Source organism: Neofelis nebulosa, chromosome 4 (genome assembly GCF_028018385.1).
Source record: "Neofelis nebulosa isolate mNeoNeb1 chromosome 4, mNeoNeb1.pri, whole genome shotgun sequence".
In the NCBI taxonomy this organism is placed as follows: Eukaryota; Metazoa; Chordata; class Mammalia; order Carnivora; family Felidae; genus Neofelis; species Neofelis nebulosa.
In genome coordinates this window covers 83,109,864-83,122,717 of record NC_080785.1, presented here as the reverse complement: position 1 = coordinate 83,122,717, position 12,854 = coordinate 83,109,864, and the positions used below count along the sequence as shown (strand labels likewise).

At 37.5% G+C, this 12,854-nt stretch overlaps 1 protein-coding gene across 7 annotated transcripts in view; it reads right to left on the bottom strand.

Moving 5' to 3' along the window:
* Positions 1 to 12,854, bottom strand: part of CACNA2D1 (calcium voltage-gated channel auxiliary subunit alpha2delta 1) — a 508,596-nt gene that overhangs the window by 470,475 nt on the left and 25,267 nt on the right. Inside the window, exon 1 of one of the 7 annotated variants that reach the window (XM_058725263.1) lies at positions 7,984 to 8,144. The exons of the other annotated variants lie outside the window; for them this stretch is intronic. The gene's annotated coding sequence lies outside the window, so the exon portion shown is untranslated. Of the gene's footprint in view, positions 1 to 7,983; positions 8,145 to 12,854 lie in introns of those variants that run through there. 7 annotated transcript variants of the gene reach the window in all.

The window sequence follows — 12,854 nt, the reverse complement described above, 5'->3', positions numbered from 1 at the left end:
ATTAGCTTGGAATTGGAACTATATAGATACCACATAGTGGGGGGGATGCAGAATAAACGCTGGGGAAGCAATCCCAGTGTCCCCCTCGATTCCAAGGCTGACAGTGGTTTATCATTCCATTACCTTTAGTGAAAAACTTTTTAAATCACAGCTGAAGAAAAAAAAAAAAAAAAAACAAGTATTGTGCTAAGATTTCTTGACTTCTTAAAATTGCCTGAACTTCAAATATCACCCAAGTCCAACCAAACACCTTGCCAGATGTAGTGATAATGGATATATGGAAGTTATATGACAAAATATATTAGCAATGTAAGCGCTGAATAGTTTTCATGTGAAGGGATAACATCTAATGCTGTTAACTGAGAATTCACTTTCTTCTCCCTTTCTCTGCTCCTCACCCTCTAATCCCTGTACTGAGTCAGTAGTCAAAGGAGGATACCAGAGTACACAAACCAAAGAGGCAAATTCTTGGATGGGAGTTCTCAATAAGTTCTTGAGACATGGAAGTGGCTGACAGACACCAGTGACCTGAAGGAACCTCATGGTTGCAATGAGAAGGACACGGAGTGACATGCGCAGGAACATGCATATCTAAGGATCTGCAGTGGGGACAAGGGTCAAACCAGATTAGCTCCCTTTCAAAGGATATTAGATGAAGGCTTCATTTCCAAAGTTTAGAAGCTTAAATGCCACCCCTTGTTCAAATGGATTAGGGGAGAATCCTTATAATTGACTGAGGTTAGTTGTAAGTGTAAATGTAAGCTTCCATTCTCTATGGTCATTCATAAGGCTCAAATTTAAAATTTAATTGCGGAGGAATAAATACAGTTAGATGTCTTACATACTTACTTTTATATGCATTACAGAAAAATTACTGAAAGCCACATTCTTTAATTCCACATTTGGCACGATGAGATAACTTTAACAACTAACTCACTTTTCACACCCTCAGTGAATACGAACTTTACTCTGCAGAAAAGAAAACCATGAGACTGTGCTGTATGTCTCACGCAGTTCCCCTCCCTGGTCAACAGAAAAAGATATTTGCTGGATCAGTGAAGTCCAGCGAGAGCAGTGATTTGCCAAATATGACCCATCAGGGCACTGGGAATTTCGGATTCGATTTCAGCATTTGTTACTGTCACTCAAGTACTAAGTCTATATTTACTTGGGGCAGTGAGTGGAGATTTAAATAGAAGAATCCAAATCATCCAAGAATCTTTCCTTTCCTGAGTTAGCTGATTTTGAGAATTATTCTCATTGAGCTCGAGTGTTTCAAAACTGGTCACATAAAATTCTACTGATACTACAATAATTTTTTTAAGGTAAAATGGGAGGGTTAGCAAAAAATATTGATATTTTCTTTAACGTTTTTTAAATTATCTGATTAATCATTTCAGTCACTGTTTTTGGGGGTTCCTAAATATAAAATATGTCCAAAGGCATAAGTTTCAATATATTGAAAGGCAAGAAGTGCTCTAAATTTGGGGCGCCTGGGTGGCTCAGTCAGTTAAGTGTCCGACTCTGGCTCAGGTCATGATCTCACAGTTTGTGAGCTTGAGCCCCACGTCAGGCTCTGTGCTGATAGCTCAGAGCCTGGAGACTGCTTCGGATTCTGGCCTCCCTCTCTCTCTCTGCCCCTCCCCCGCTCACGCTCTGTCCCTCTTTCTTTCTCTCCCTCTAGAAAATAAATAAACAAAAAAAAAAAATGTTGTTAAAAAAGAAGTGCTCTAAATTTAAAAGTGAAAATGGGGACTCCAGGGTGGCTCAGTTGGTTAAGCAGTTCAAGCCTGAATCTTGATTTTGGCTCAGGTCATGATCTCACAGTTGGTGAGAGCAAGCCCCACATTGGGCTCCATGCTGGGCAAGGAGCCTGCTTTAGATTCTCTCTCTCCCTCTGCTCTTCTCCCATTCATGCTCTCTATCTCTCAAAAAATATAAATAAATAAATAAACAAACAAATAAATAAATAAATAAAAATTTAACTTAAAAATGAAAAAAGTGAAGGTGCATGGCTTAAGACAATCACAACATGAAAACAATAGAACATTAACACATTTGTAAATGTGTTTATTAAATGTACTAGAATTTAACAGAATCATTTTTATTATTTTTTTTTATTTTAAAAAAAATTTTTTTTTTAAACGTTTATTTATTTTTGAGACAGAGAGAGACAGAGCATGAACGGGGGAGGGTCAGAGAGAGAGGGAGACACAGAATCTGAAACAGGCTCCAGGCTCTGAGCTGTCAGCACAGAGCCCGACGCGGGGCTCGAACTCACGGACTGCGAGATCGTGACCTGAGCCAAAGTCGGACGCTTAACCAACTGAGCCACCCAGGCGCCCCTAGCAGAATCATTTTTAAAAAGACATAAAATTAAGATTTAAAATCAATATGCCAATTAGGGTATACAAATAAGTCCAACTGATGCAAACAGAATTCTATTTCCAAAGCCAGGGAAACTACTTCATTTCTAAGTAAAGGCAGTGCAACATTCCTGGGCAAAAACAGAAACAAAAACCAACTAAAACAACTAACTAAAACTACAGGAGCTGATCAATAGGAAAAGGAAGGACAAAGTCTGGGAATTCATACTGGGGCTGAGGGGCCAGGAGCAATCTTGTTGGTGGAATTCAGACAGGGATCCCAAAGGATATGGCTCAGTATGTACTTCTGTATTTATATAATGCAAATGATCACGTGTATAACTGGAACTACTTTTCAAATATGGGGATTACGGTTTGAATGCTGTTTGTTGGAAGACATTCCCCAACCTACCATCAAAGAGCATCATAGTCTCAACTCTCTTCACATTTGGGTTCACAGTTTGGATTCTTGTGCTATAATTAAAAGGAAAAAGATGTCACTAATGGGGGAGTTGGTACATGTGTCCAGGCACAGGGTTTATGGGAAATCTTGGTACCACCTTCCTCTCAATTCTGCTGTGAACCTAAAACTACTCTAAAAAATAAAGTCTTCAATTTCTTTTTTCTCACTTTGGAGAAGACTTGGCTCGGAAATCATAGTTTTGATGTTCAATGCACTGCTTTTTTTCTGTAAATCCTTCCTCATCTATTTGAATCTTGGAAGCTTTTTGAGTATTTGTTTTTTGACTCACTCCTTTGTTATTTTTAAACTTTTCATTTTCTTTTCAGTGTTATCCAGGTAATTACTATTTTTTAATTCAGTAATTATAATGAATGAACAGTTATACTTAAGTCATTTCAAATGATAGGCCCACATATATAAAAACTAATCTCAGTAATCAAATGTGCTATTTACTACCACTCTAAAAATATTATAAAGAGGTCAATCAGGCACATCTGTTAATGGTAAATGTCTTCTGTCCAACTGAAGAATGTGACTGGCACAGACACAGAACTCCAGCCCAGCTCAACCTAACAGCTGCTTGACAGTTGTCTTCAACTCTGTGTTCAAGGGTTTTCTGAGGGATCTGCCTGCCACCTACGTGGTGTGAGCTCACGTTGCCAGAGCTATGAAAATATATTTGAAATTCAAAGAAGCAATGGGTGTGACATCCATATTAGATGACCTGCATGTGGGATAGAGGTTTTCATATCACAGATAGGTAAAATAATTGTGCACAAATGTCTCAAATTTTCTGCACCTCTATAAAATGTATACTCCTTGTATCCCCCAACTATTGAAAGAAAGATCATTGATATTCTAATACACTTATCAACTGCATTTTACTAATTATCTGCACAATGGCCACAAAAAGAAAAGCAAAGCTTGGTAAATTATTTTTAATTGAGATATAATTGACTTCACATACAAACACTATGTTAGTTTCAGGTATACAACGTAATGGTTCCACATTGGCATGCACTGTGAAATGATCACCACAATAAACCTAGTCATCATCCATCACCATAAAAAGTACCAAAAAGGATTTTTTTTCCCTTGTCATGAGAACTTTCAAGATCCACACTCCTAGCAAACTTCAAATATATACTACAATCCCACCGACGATAGTCATTAAAATGCAGCACACCATACCCCCGTGACTTATTCATTTCACAACTGGAAGTCTGTATGTCCTGACTCCTACATGCATTTCACCCCCACATACACAACTCTCCCCCCTGGCAACTGCCCCTCTGTTCTCCATACCCATGAGCTTTGTTTCGTTTGTCCGTCTGCTTTGTTTTGTAAATCCAACACACAGGTGAGATCATATGGTATTTGTTGTTCTCTGCCTGACATTTCACTTATCATAATATCCTCCAAGTCCATCCATGTTGTCACAGGTGGCTAAATTTTTTTTTTGATGATTCCTTTTAACAAAAAATAAATGAAGTGCATATGTCCAAATATAATTTATTAATAATAATAGCTACTGAAATAGAATTAAGAAACAGCAATAATTATCATGAATAAGAGATTCCACGTCTAAGACTTAACATTTGGTGCCCATAAGGCTTTGAAAATTCCTTGAAAACAACTTGATGGCCCTATCCTCTGCTCCACCAGAGCTTGAGGACACACACACAGACTGGGTCAGGGCATGGCAATAAGAAAGCCCAGGAAGAGGTTCTAATGCTTGATGAGGTCAATTATACTCTGTGCCATAATACTGCACTTAACGGTAGGTAGTTTTTCTTTAAACAGTGTCAGCCATCAAGAAAGTTCAAAAAACATGTTGGTCGAATTTAGTGAATCATTAGACCTTTGCCATAAAGAAGAATAATACCATTTTAATACATAATTTGTTTTTCTCTTGCTTGATATATTCCCTCTTTTATAACCTCTCAAAATGTGAAATCTCTTTACAGCTATAAAGAAACATGCCAACAGTGGTATCTTTCACAGGCTTACATATCATACATTTCATAAAAAGAATGATGTGTACAATGAGATGAACTGATTTCCACACTTTAAGTAAAAATTAACATTTGAAACACTAGGATGTCACAGCATGCAACATACTAACTCGTGACAGAACTATTTTTAAAAAGTTTATGCGAGGTAAAACATAAAGGTTCAAAGAACAAAGACAAAAAGTAGACAGCAGAAAAATATTTTAAATGCTCCCTCCTTTTCCATGTTGGCAGCGTTATGTGAGTGGATGGGGAATTTTAAAATGTCATTCAGACCAACACTTCTGATAACTATCTCTGACTGTTCTTTTCTCATATTTTTCATGTAACTAAATTCTCCCCAATCTTCCTATTATTTCTCCTTTCCATCTTCCACTTCCATTTCTTCATCCCCTTAAGTTGAGATCATCAAGGACACTGCAAAAACCTCAGTGATCCCTGGGCAGCCTTCTTCCCCTAGAATCCATCATTGTCTCAGCTGGGCATGCAAAAACACCATTAGGGACACAACTGAGACAGAGCAGGGACTGGACCTGGGTCCCCTCAACAATGACTGCAAAATCCAGCACTCTTTGGCTGCCTCCATAAGGAAAAAAAAAAAAAAAAAAAAAAAGCTAAAACTCTATGCCTCTGGAAGAGCATATCTTGCAGGAATGGAGGAGGACGCTTACTACAAAGACTAGCGGGGACCAGACCAAACCAATCTGTGCCAACGTCGAGTCCAATGCTGAACTTTCACCAATTTTTCCCCTCATTATGCTAAAAATCACACCCAGACGTGGAGATTAAACATGCAAATGAAACATACGATGTATGAAGAAGCATGTTCTGTCCACTGTACCAGCGCACCCAATTTCCTGTTTTTCCCCACTACTACATGTTTAAACATCACCCATTACCTGCCTCAGCCCCTTTAAAACAGTCTCTGGCCATTGTTCTAAGAGCCAGTCTGATGCTCCAGCCATGACTGGGTATCCCTTCCGCCCAATTACAAGTGCTCATTAACACAAATCTAGTCCCAGGGACTAGCTACTGTGTAGAATACGATGTGTCTTCAATAAATAGTTTTTTAATGAATAAGCATTTTTACAAAGCTGATATAATCTATACATCTCTGCCATGTTAATGTTCCAAAACACCTCAAATATACTCTCCCTTCAAAAATCCTTAATGGCTCCCCACTTCCATCAGAATGAAATCCAAACTTTGGACCCAGCTTTTTTTTAATATACTTCCCTTCTGTCTCTTCCCATTATTCCTTTACACCAGGCAGCACAGCAGAGTGTAGAGAACCTTGCTTTTGATACCCCAAGGCTTACGGACTGTGTTGGAATTTTGACTTGATGACTTACTAAAGCATAATATTGTAAACACTTTGGATCTCTTTTTTTACTAAATAAAAGTAATACCTGACAGCAGCTGTAAACATGAAATAATAGCAAAAATACACTCAGCAGACAGGGCACACAGCAGACGAATTGTATGAATTCTATCAATGCTGCAATAACCTTCCTTTTTTAATCAGGTTTACTCTTTACCTTGGTTTAATACGTTCCTCCTGCTAACCTCAAGTGGGAAAATTCAAAGTACTATAACTACCTTACATTCTGCTCATTCCGTTAAGGCCATCTCAAAAGCTACCCTGTTTTAAGACAAACACATCATATTCAAGTACCAAGCAGGTACACAAGAAGTAATCAGCTAATAAAGGATGGTCCCAAGACAACGTGATTCCAGGAAGAAAATTTATCTACGGGGAAAACCTAAACAAGTCAGAGTTAGAGATCTAACCTCAGCACTTGTAAACTACCAACAAAACTTTAAAGAGACTGAAATTTCAAGAGAAATGCCGTGATGGGGAGGATTTCAAACCGACAATCTAGTTAACTTTACAAGCAAAACACCTGCTGTAAAGTCTCCATCACCGCATGGGCCCAGGGACATCACTCTGTGTATGCTCTAGCACTGCTGTATATTGCTGAGAAGCACAAACAGCTTTGGAATATTAATTATTTCTTAAACTCTATTAGTTCCTCCTGACCATACATAAATTCCTTGGGAATAAAGTGGCAAATCCCTTAGTCTCTCCATCAGTCTCCTACATGGTAGATATTAAACAAATATTTGATTGACTCTTACGTGTTCCTTATTTGGTAACGAAAGCCTTGTGGCTTTTTAAATTAATACTAGTATACCTTAAAATGTTACTATCTGCAAGTGATGCAAACCAAATATAATTGGATGCATATACTTCTGAATGTGCCTTACATAGCTCTCCAGTGTTTAAAAGATGTCATTGTTTCTAATAGCTTTTAATACAAGAAAATAACATATGAAGAAGTGGACTGTGGAACCCCAGATAAGGTATATAGTGGCAAAAGCAGAACTAAGTGCAGTAAGTTCTCTAACTCAGTGGTTTGCAGCCAAGGCTACACAATAAAACCCCTGGGGAGATTTTTTGTTTTTTAAATATCAATGCCAAGACAATTATCATAGCCTCTAGGGCAGGACCTAGCCGCTGCTAATTTCTGAAGACTTCCCAAGTGATTCACATGTGTACCCATGCTATAAAACCACCTTGCCTCTCTTAATTCCAATGAACAACATGACTGCTGACAATTCCTGAAAAAGTTATTGTCTAAGATCTCTTCTACTCACTATTGTTTTCTGGGTTTCAAATTTTTAAGTACTTAAAACTGTGGCTCTGAACAATACCTTTTAAAGTGTTACTTTTACTTTTGTCTTGAGTCAATAGCATACTCTGGATAAATCTCTAAGTAAGAGTTCCTATGATTACACCCATACACAATTTTAATAAGAAAAAATGTGTTCTGCTTTTATCGTATACACACGCACACCCACCCCCCCCCCACCACACACACACACACACACACACACACACACTCACACGAATGGTATGTTTTGTGTGGCAGGGGACACTTATGATAGCCTAGGTTATATAAGGGAGAACCCGAAATATTCTTTTTCATCCTCTCCTAATGAATCAATCCATCATAGCAGTTTAATCCATTCTTTAACTATTTTGTAATCACTCCTGCACCACCACCTACACAATACCTTTTCATTCTGATTGCCTTCACCTTAAGAAATAATACATGTTAACCAGCAGCAGAAAAATTACCTCTCTTATGAGCTCAGGGGGCTGATGAAGCACACTACATCAGGGGTGGCTGACCCAGGTGACTGGCTTGTGACAATCAGGAAGTCCCTCACACCTGTCCAGGGAGGCAAAGACTGCAAGAGAAAGGGCGACAGTGACAGAACAGCCACATCAGGGCAAACAATGCCCCAGACTGCCGTTAGCAGAGCTCTAAAAATAAAGCTACAAAAGCATTGGGAAGGCAGAATGAATTCTTAACACTTGTTCTCTGCTATTTTAGTCTGTTATGAAGCAGGTGACCTCAGTACCAAGCGATGAGTCTTTTAACTTTCTGTATCCCTCACTTTCAGAAATGATCCCCAGTTATGCTGATCATGACTGAATTCATTCCAGCTGCTTCAAATTCATAATCGTGAAGAGAATCTTTTCTAATCTTTCAAGACCACTCTCATAGGATTACATTCTAAAAGAAGCTTCTTTGATATTCATTTGCCTATTTTACTTTGAAGATTTCTTTCATATGTATTATTCTGTAAAAATGTTTATTCCATTAATACTTTATGTATTCTTTTGGGGACTCACATCCAAGAAGCAAGTTAAGAGAGTCATTAATTTATCCAGAGAAACAGCAGTTTAAATGTCCTCCATTTAAAAATCTCTGCTTTAGAGAAAGAAAACCTAGAGACTTCCTAATAATATTATATATTAATTATATATTAATATTAATATACAATTAATATTAATATATATTAATATTATAATAGCTGTATATCAACATAACTAATAATTGTATCATAGTTGTTAAAATATAGTGTGTTAAGATATTAATAAATAGTAATATTTAATGACCCAAATAAGGTCATCCTTACTTTAAATTCTATTTTAAATGCTTAGTGCCTGAGCTGTTCTGCCTGGGAGGCAATATAACGTTGTCACTAAGAGCAAGAATAGAATCAGATCACAGGCATATCCCTGTCCCACTGTTACTATCTATGTAGCCCAGAAGAGGACATTTAATTGCTCAAGACCTCAGTTTCTTCTTCTTCACTTAGAGAAGAACATAATGTCTATTCCTACTTTAGAAGGTGAAGGTCAGAATTAAGTAAAGTAATATAAGTAAAACATTAGCATATTGCCTGGCACCTAGCACTTAATAAATGCTACCAATTATGGTTAGTGCTAATAAATTATTTCTCACTGAGCAGCTGAAAATCAAAACATCAAGAAGCAATGTTATTTAAAATGTTATTGATGTTCTTAAATAGGCACATAACATTTATATCCAAGAATCCAAAATTTCAAAAAAAAATTTTTTTTCCTCATATAGGTATGTGGACACCTTCCTTTACCCATTTTTCTGGCATATAGTTCATAGGAGCTAATACTGGTAGAAATTATCCTGGGGATTTTTTTTTTTTTTCTGAATAGTAAACTTCACTGGAGGAACATTTGTATTTTGGTACGATTCGCACAATGGGCATACACAAGAGAGGTCTAAACTTGACAAGGTGAAAACTTTCAAAGGAATTCAGGATACCTCAGGATGTTAAACTCCTCACCTCAGGCCAAAACATTCTATTATTATATTCTCCCACTGTCTGTCTCTCCACCTCTCTCCATTTCTCTCTCTCACACACGCACGCACAGACACACAATCTATATTTGAAAATCTCACAAAAATCCTGGGTCACGGTTAATCATGATCTCTTTACCTAAATCTCAAACAACGTAATTGAGTTACCACCCACCTAAGTTTCACTGAACACATGAGAAGTAATTTTAAAAAGTAAACTTTGACAGTGTGGGGGGGGGGGGGGGGGGCTAAATGGGTAAGGGGCACTAAGGAATCTACTCCTGAAATCATTGTTGCACTATAAGCTAACTAATCTGGATGTAAATTAAAAAAATAAAATAAAATTTAATTAAAAAAAAAAGTAAACTTTGATCAAAAAACTGGCCGCCTTTCATAGGCATTGCCTCTGGACCCTTGATCAGTCTCCCCAGAAACTGTTGGGGAGTTCAATGACATGTCTGTATCTGTGTTTGAAGCTATCTGTGCAGGTAACTGTTTAAACCATTTCCTCTGCTTTGCTTCTCAAAGAAGCAAGCAATCAGTTGTTAGTCTCCTGGTAAGTATTGGTTTTATTTTTGAGATATATACTAAACTGCTTCTCACCTTACTCTTTAGGCCAGAAGTCATCAATCCTCGGTATAAATGTGGAAAATTATGCAGAAGCCTCTGTAAAAGAATACTTGATATTCAAAAGGTCTATTTAGAGTAAACATTATACATCTCTCTTGAGATTTTCAAAACACTCTTAAATTCAGAATTAACTGCAACACTTCACAAGTTGTTTCAAAGATGCAAAACGACGAGAGAAAAAGCTCTAAGATGCATATAAACCACTTAAATATTAACAGTTTGCTAGAAGTGAGGTATTTAGTTCACTAAATTATTTTAACCATAATCATTGTATCTTAAAAATTAACGAGATATTATTTGAATTAGTCCACATATCTATTTGTACCTGTTACACAAACTAAACAGATATCCAAAGACTACATTAGTGTTTCTTGGGTAACTTTTCTGAGCAATTCATAATTGGGCATTTCTTAAGTCAATCACTTTTTATCTTTTATAATTTGACTGAGAAACCACTTTTCTATCTGTGCAAAAGGAGCTTTGTATTGACTTAATTTTCCCTGTGCAACATCTAACATTTACCCTAAGAAAAATGGGTCATCAGCAAGTTTATTTCTATTCATGCCCTGATTTCTCAGTCAGAGAAGTGATGTGTCTGCATTTCCAGGCCTGGGCAGAGAAATGGCTCTTGAGAGGTCTTCGTATCTCTGCGTGGCTACACAGGTGTCATGCTTATGATGAACATCTTTCTAGGGGGCTCCAGGACAATGGCTGACATTGGTTTGGCCCTAACGCCTCATTATTTCTTAGGAAAAGAAATGGAGCCTATTCTATCATGCATACTTTATGGTAAAACTTTTGGAATATTTTCTTAATTACAATCAGAACACTTGGAAACCTAAAAAAGTTTAGGGAAAAAATTTAATAAAAATAAAGCTTTAAGATAATAGATGTAAATGCTTAATACGTATTCAATATTGTTAAACCTGTCTGAGAGATTATCTAAGGTATGATCTTGTTCTATTGGCTTTGTTTCTTCAGGGACAATGTTTATTAAGTTATCTCATTAATTTTTTTTTTAGGTTTATTTTTATTTTTGAGAGAAAGAGAGAGAGAGAGAGAGAGAGCAAGCGAGCACTAGCGGGGAGGGGCAGGGAGACACAAGGAGAGGGAGACACAGAATCTGAAGCAGGCTCCAGGCTGTGAGCTGTCAGCACAGAAACTGACGTGGGGCTCGAACTCAGGAGTCATGAGATCATGACTGGACCTGAAGCTGGACCCTCAACCAACTGAGCCATCCAGGTGCCCCTTCATTAATTTTACTAAGGAGTATATATGTTACATATACATAGCATATAAATATGTATTATACGGATACACAGAGAATAATACACATCAAATTATTTTATTAATAGTATATATTATCACGAATATTAAAATTTACCTTCCCCTAATCCACCTGCCAGAATTTCAGCCGCTAAAAAATACTAGAATGATAAAGCAAGATATGACTGTAACACAGTCACAGTTTCAGCATCATAGCATATAAACCCTGCCATCTAAATTCCCTTTCAAACATAGGATGAGCTCATAAAAAGCTAGATACTTAAATAGAGCCCAAGCACCAACCTTCGTGGTGAATGTAAAGTTCCACAAATCCAACATCGTCACTCTGTGAGGAAAATGAACAGCCCAACATCACTGGTCACTATTGCGCTCCACACTTGTCAAAGTATTCACATACACATTCCCTCACCTGACTGTCACAACACCACAGTGAACCCACTAACGGCATCTGAATGTTTACCGCAGAATGAGACAGTACACACTGTTATCATGGACCCGTGCCTCACACAAAAGCCAAACTGACAAGAGATCCAACACAGTGGAGAAAGGAAGCATGAAACGAAGCAAGAAAAATAATCAAATAGTGAGAAGACCTATTACCCATAATTCCAGACGAAGAAATGTTGAGTATTAATGTGTGGCAAGAGGAGCCATGAGTGTTAAACACACACCAAGCATTTCATCCCGGGAGGCCAGGGCGAAAACACTGTCAAGTCCTGAAAGAATACACACGGTATCGATTCAGCCTACAAGTGATTTTTATCCATTCTAGGGAGGTGTAGGTGTCCAGAATGTTCACTGTAAAAACTTTTTTCTTCAAGAAGGTGAACACAGTCCCAGCAGTAATACCTCAAAGTGAGCCTGACCTCTGATTCTCTAAGGCTGTCCATCCTGGGAGCATATGCCTCTGTGAAACTCTGTACATAATACACAGGTCAGAGCTACCCATTTGTATTTATAATCACATCATTAGCATTCCGAAAATGTACACGTTAACAAATTCATACTATTCTAACTTAAAATGTCCCCAAGTAGAAGGAACTATTATCACATTACCTTCTTTTAGTAGAAGAAAAAAAACTTTAGAAATTGGCCTCCTTTTTTTTTTTTTTTTTCCATTAAACAAATCTTTCAAAGCCCAAGGGTTTTCTTTATTTCTTGAAAAGTCTATCTGGCAAGAATCATCCTATTTACCCATCACACGTTTTTCCAAACCTGGAGCCGATCCATTGGTGTTACGCCAGAGAGGAGTACAGGACAAAAACATCAGATATAAGTCTGTCTTTGTAAGAGAGTACTAGAAGAACTCCCTAGACATGTAGTGTGGGAGCTGCATGAAATTACCTGGAATGTTTGCCTTTAAGGCCTAAAACACAAGCTACATTGCACATATCTTCATTCC